At 42.5% G+C, this 6437-nt stretch overlaps 1 long non-coding RNA gene across 1 annotated transcript; it reads right to left on the reverse strand.

The window, feature by feature from the left end:
• Positions 1-976: 976 nt before the first annotated feature.
• LOC118352400 (uncharacterized) lies at positions 977-5766 on the reverse strand. Its single transcript, XR_004809471.2, has 3 exons — positions 4367-5766; positions 2753-2810; positions 977-1503 (listed from the first exon to the last, which is right to left on the reverse strand). It is a non-coding gene; the product is annotated as an uncharacterized LOC118352400 (long non-coding RNA).
• Positions 5767-6437: the final 671 nt, after the last annotated feature.

Consider the following 6437-nt stretch of genomic DNA (forward strand, 5'->3'; position numbering starts at 1 on the left):
ACACAATAAATATTTGTGGAATAGAAGCATAAATGGCTTCCATATGATGGTGGTGGAGGCAAAGGCAAATCTGGGTACACAAATCAAAATCTAGAAGACAATTAAATCAATGAAGCACATTCCCATTTGAAGCATCTCGCCAGGGTCTCTGCAAGGGTACTAGAGGGAAAGTGCACTCTGGATCCACCAGGGTCATCCCTCCAATATTTTTTAAGAGCTTCTACTTCACATGGCTTTGAACCACTGGCATGCTATTTATTATGACTCTAGTTCCTACACTTCTTCATTAAGACAACTGTTTATAGAATAGACAATCCATAAAGGAAAGGTTGTTTGACAACTAGAACAGAGAAGTTCACACCCATGAACAGGATACAGATTACTCTAATAATATTGAGGGGGTGGTTGGCAGAGAACTTGCCTACCTGCGTCATGGTGTTTGTGCTCATGGTTACCACCTTCTGCAAATGGCCTTCCTCCAAGCATCTGTGTCCTTCCGAGGTGACTGGGTTCAAACCTAGCTACAGGGTGTGAATCTTGTGAGTTTAGCCAGTCATAGTGGTCTTATTCTCCTTGCAAAGACATTGTTGCAGGCCTGGGGTTGTGAAGCAGTTCTGACCAGTATGATGTGAGGGTTAGTCTTCTAGGGATACTTCTCAGAAAATGTCCCAGCGATGTCATTGCTAGGTATATGCCCCAAAGAACTGAAAATTGGTTACTCAAACAAATACATGTACAAGCATGTTCATGGCAACATTATTCAATAGCTAAAAGGTGGAAACAACCCAAATGTCTGTGGACATGGATAAACAAAGTGTGGTGGATTCATACAATAGAATATCACAAAAAGGAATGACATGTTGTTACAAGCCACACTGTGGATGAACCATGGGAACATTAGACCAGCTGAAAAAAGCCACAAAAAAGGCCTCGTATTGTATAATTCCAATTTAATGAAACATTTAGAATAAGCACATCCTTAGAGACAGAAGGTAGATGAATGGTTGCCCAGGGATAAGGGAAGGAGGAATAGGGAATGATTGTTTAGTGGGAATGGGGGTCTCCTTTGGGAGAGATGAACATATTTTGGAACTAGAGAGAGGTGATGGTTACACAACACTGTGAATATACCAAATGTCCCCGAATTATTCATTTTAAAGAAGGTTAATTTCATGTATGAATTTCACCTTAATTTAAAAAGAGGATTTGGGGTGGGGAATAAAAAAGGATTTTTGGAAATTCTTGCCTACAGATGTCATGCTGGAAGCTGATGAAATCTTTTGCATTGTGAGGAGACAAACTAAGGACAAACCAGCACCCTAGAGGATGGCCAAGTGGAAAAAATGGAAAGGATCTGGGCCCTTGATTATGTCATTAGCAAGTTGGGGGAACTTGTTCTCCAGTCTTCTGATTATGTAAGATATAAATGCCTTCTTTGCTTCAAGCTGCTTTTAGTTGGGTTTTCTATGACTTGCAGCCAAAGTCAGTATAGATTTCAAGGTTCTGAAAAAGCAAGGCAAAGGCATTAATTTTATCCAGACGGGAACAAGAATCACAATACCAACAGCATCCACCTTCACACACTTTAAGTGTCCTCTCATGGGAGAGAAAAGATGACATAACGCATTGTTACTGGCTAACGTGAAAGAAATATATATACCTCTTGAGCTTGTTAGGTAAATAGCAAATTTGATGACAAATTCTTGAGAGCAGTTAATCCTCCAGGTTAGATGTGGAATGTGTATGTGTCTATGTGTGGTGGTGCTCTTCAAGATGAACCCAGATCTCATCCGCCCTGTGGTCTCTAGCCAGTCTTAGTATTTCAAAAACAGGATGGACTAGCTTTAGATGCAATCTTGACATAATTATAGAGTTGTTGGCTCTGAACACTATAGGTGAGATGGATTCACTGGCCACGCCATGGAGTTTGTGTGGCTTCTCTTGGGATTTGAGAGCATAGCATCTAACACTGACATGTGACCAAGCATTATAGAAAACTCAGGCTTTCTCTGTCCAATCTATTCAATGAAGGTGAACACTTCCCTTTTCAAAGACAGGTTGACTTTTCTGCATCACTAGGCTGTGACAGGGGAAAGCAGAGGGAGATAAGTAGTCCTGTCTCCACTGCCTTTCTCTCACTTTCCCACAGCTCTGGAAAGTCCTGGCAACGCCACCCTAAAAGGTTCCTGCTCTACTCCACACATAGAAAGCTTTCAAGAAAAGGATAATGCAGCTAGGTGGACTTTTATAAGGGCATTTAAGGGCTAATATTAGGGATTAGTACTTGAAGTGTTGTTGGATTTGATCTGGTTACTTCCAGAGTTCTTGGCACCTAGTCCTAAATTGTTGTGTAATGTGTAAACTATGAAAATAAATGACTTAAGTTGCCTACCATAAAAACCTGTTTCACAGCTGTTGGATTAAAGGAAATAGGTCCTTTGCCTGTGCTGATTAAGGTGCTACATTTGTTTATAAAGGTTGCAGGGAATTAGCCATGATGAAAATGAATTAAGTTTTATCCCTCTGAGAATATTTGACAGGGATATTGCATTACATTCCTCCCTGTTTTCACTCAGTAATTTTTTTTTAAGCTAGGAATTCAGATAGTCAATGCGTCTTATCTATAAAGAGGTGAGTTATTTATTCAAGGAGTCTTGAATCTCCTGGAATGTGAGGTATTTACAAAACAATAGTAAGTATGCTAAATAAAAGGAAACAAAACACAAATCTTGCTGCCTTTCAGAGGGCTTACCTGCATGAGGATATTGAGTTGAGTCTACCGATGTCCTGGGGGGTTAGCCCGGAACCAGCTTCAAAGAAAGGTAGAGGATAGAGAAATAAAAGATTGTTTTTTTTTTTAATTAATTATTTATGAGAGACACAGGGAGAGAGAGAGAGAGAGAGAGGCAGAGGGAGAAGCGGACTCCTCCCAGGGAGCCCGATATGGGACTCGATCTCGGACCCCGGGATCACTCCCTGAGTTGAAGACAGATGCTCAACCACTGAGCCACCCAGGCATCCCTAAAAGACTGTTCTTCGAGAATTGTCCTTCTGGTTACTGTTATCCATTTTTTAAGTCTGTTGATTCCTTAGCTTTCCTATAGACTCAGTAGTGGGATAATTAAAATGCACATGATGTTGGTTCACATGGCCAAAACTGATGAGGGAACAGAGGACTAGCTCAGGACAAAGCACATTGACAAGCCCTTGAAACAGGCAAAGGGATATTCCTCTACAGACTCAACTGCCTCGATATTCATACTTTGCTAAGGGCAGAAGGCAATCTTAGCTCGTAAGTCTACTTTAACATATAAAAATTCCTTTAGGGGATCCCTGGGTGGCGCAGCGGTTTGGCGCCTGCCTTTGGCCCAGGGCGCGATCCTGGAGACCCGGGATCGAATCCCACATCAGGCTCCCGGTGCATGGAGCCTGCTTCTCCCTCTGCCTATGTCTCTGCCTCTCTCTCTCTCTCTCTCTCTCTCTCTCTCTCTGTGTGACTATCATAAATAAATAAAAATTTTAAAAAAATTTAAAAAATAAAAATAAAAATTCCTTTAGAATGATGGTTCCTGATGTGAAATGTTGGGGTCTGGGAGTGAACGGTCAAGAAAGAATTCCTGAGGTGTCTTCAGTGCAAAAAAGGTAGTGTTTTTTTGTTTTGTTTGTTTGAAGCTCAATCTGTCTATTTAAGAGACAGAGTGTGTGCATAGAAGGAGAGGGAGAAGCAGACAACCCACTGAGCAGGGATCCTGATGTGGGGCTCTATCTCAGGACCCCAGAGTCATGAACTGAGCTGAAGGCAGACGCTTAACGGACTGAGCCACCCAGGTGCCATCCCCCAAAAAGGTGGTTTTATTAAAGGAGCATGGGGACAGGACCCATAGGCATGGAAGAACTGCACTGGGGTTGGGAGGGGTAGCTGATTCATATACTTTATAGGTGGCGGTTAGAAAGAAAGAAAATCTCTAAAGAATTTGGAAACAAGATTTCCAGGAATTTGAGGGGCTAGCTACTGTTAAGATAAGGTCATTCTGGGCGGCTCAGGTTGTAATCTCAGAGTCCTGGGATGGAGCTCCTTGTTCAGGGGGGAGTCTGCTTCTCCTTCTCCCTCTGTCCCTCCCCCTGCTTGTGTTTTTCTCTCTCTCTCTCTCTCTCTTTCTTTCTCTCTCTGTCAAATAAATAAATAAAATATTTTTTAAAAAAGTTAAGGTCATTTACTACTGTCCAGTAAACCCTTAGTCATGAGACTCTTCAGATGTACATCAGTGCCCTGTATGCTTGGAGGATGATTGCTAACATACATCTGGGAGGGACAGAGATAAAAGAAGTCTCTAAAGGGATTTTCATATGTTAAAGAAGACTTTACAGGATCCTGGAGGTCTGGCTGACATCAAGCTAAGGTTGCTTTTCTCTTCTAGCAAAGCATTAACTTTAAGGCAGTTTCAAGTTCCTTGAGGAATGCTGTACTCTGCCCCCTGAAGTATTTGTCCACGGCCTGCAGATTGTAAGGAGATTTAATTTTATCTACATTTCTTTTGGGGAGTTAGATTATTTGATAAGAATGCTTTTTTCTTGTAAATCACCAAGACTTTTGTAACTTGAGGGAGACTTATCTTGCAGGACTGTGATCTCTATTAGTTAACCATTCGTCTTTCCTTTCCTCAGGTTTAGGGCAGCCAGGAGTGCCTAAGGAAGGTCACAGCTTCCACCCCAGAGTGGGGGGTGTGGTTTGCAGGATGTCGGTTTCTGCTACGCTCCCAGCTAGTCTTCTGCTCCCTCATCAATGACCACCTGGAATATGACCTTATTTAGAAATAGTGTAAATGCACTATTGCAGATGTAATTAGGGTAAATATTAAGATGAGATCACACAGGATTAGGGCGGGCCCTAAATCCAATGACAAGCGTCCTCCTAAGAGACAGAAAAGGACGTACGGAGACACAGGGAGAAAACCATGTGATGATGGAAGCAGAGACTAGAGTAAAAGGAACATAAGCTAAGGACACCTTGAGCCACCAGAAGCCAGAAGCTACACGGTGGGATTTTCCCTTACAGCCTTTGGAGGGAGCATGGTCCTGCCAATGCCTTAATTTTGGACTTCTAGCCCCCAGAACTGTGAGGCAATAAATTCCTGGTTTGTTTGTTTGTTTGTTTGTTTGTTTGTTCAGGCTCCATGCCCACTGTGGAGCTGGTGCTCACAACCTGGCATCCCCGATTCCTGTTGTTTTAAGGCTCTCAGTTAATGGTAATTTTTTATGGCAGCCCTGGAAAGCAAGAGACATTCGGGGCAAAACTGGGGAGAAACTGTTTTCTACCACTGCCTTTCAAGAGACCTAACACAGGAGGCCAGCAGAAGACACGGCGAGAGTGTGGCTGGGTTTCTGGCCTTCGCCTTTCTGGGCCTTTCTTCCTTCACGCTGAAGATCTCTTCAACTCCCTATGACCCTCACCACTTATATTTTCTTTCCTTCCTCACTGTCAGCGTCTCTTTTCCTCCTCTGAGCCCAGAAGTAAAAATAAAAATACAGAAAAATCCCACCAGCAATCCAAACTGAACCAAAAGCCTGTCATTTTCTGAGAAAAGGTGACCCATTAATCCATGACTATGCAGAATTCTTATGTCTGCCTGGCAAACTTGTGAATGATTGAACTCAATGTTGAAGACTGGGCTTGGTTAGGAGTCTTTTAAAATTTTTTTAAATTTATTTTTATTATTTTATTATTATTTTTTAAAGATTTTATGTATTTGAGCACGCATGCATGCCAGATGTGGAGCAGAGGGAGAGGGAGAAAGAATTTCCAGCAGACTCCTCGTCAAATGCGGAGCCAGATGCAGGGCTTGATTTCACAACCCCAAGATCACAACCTGAGCCCGAACCAAGAGTTGGATGCTTAACCAAATGAGCCACCCAGGTACCCCTTAATTTTTATGTTTTTTTGTTTGATTTGTTTAAGTAATCCATACACTCAACTCGTAACCCTGAGATCAACAGTTGCATGCTCTTCTGGGACACCTGGGTGGCTCAGTGGTTAAGCATCTACCTCTGGCTCAGGGCCTGATCTTGGTGTCCTGGGATCGAGTCCCACATCGGGCTCCCTGCAGGGAGCTTGCTTCTCCCTCTGCCTATGTCTCTGCCTCTTTCTGTGTGTCTCTCATGAATAAATAAATAAAATCTTAAAAAAAAAAAGAGAGAGAACTAGGGGAGTGCCTGGGTGGCTCAGCCAATTAAGCATCTGAATCTTAGTTTTGGCTCAGGGCGTGAGATTAAGCCCGGTGTTAAGCTCCACACTCAGCACAGAGTCTGCATGTCTGCCTCCCACATTTTAAGATTTTAAAATCTTAAAAAGAGAGCAAGAGAAGCACCAGCATATGCACTCATATCATTTGATGATGAAGTTTTCCTACACATTCTGGCTTCTATGACTATAAAAACAG

Source organism: Canis lupus, chromosome 26 (assembly GCF_003254725.2).
Source record: "Canis lupus dingo isolate Sandy chromosome 26, ASM325472v2, whole genome shotgun sequence".
NCBI lineage: Eukaryota > Metazoa > Chordata > Mammalia > Carnivora > Canidae > Canis > Canis lupus.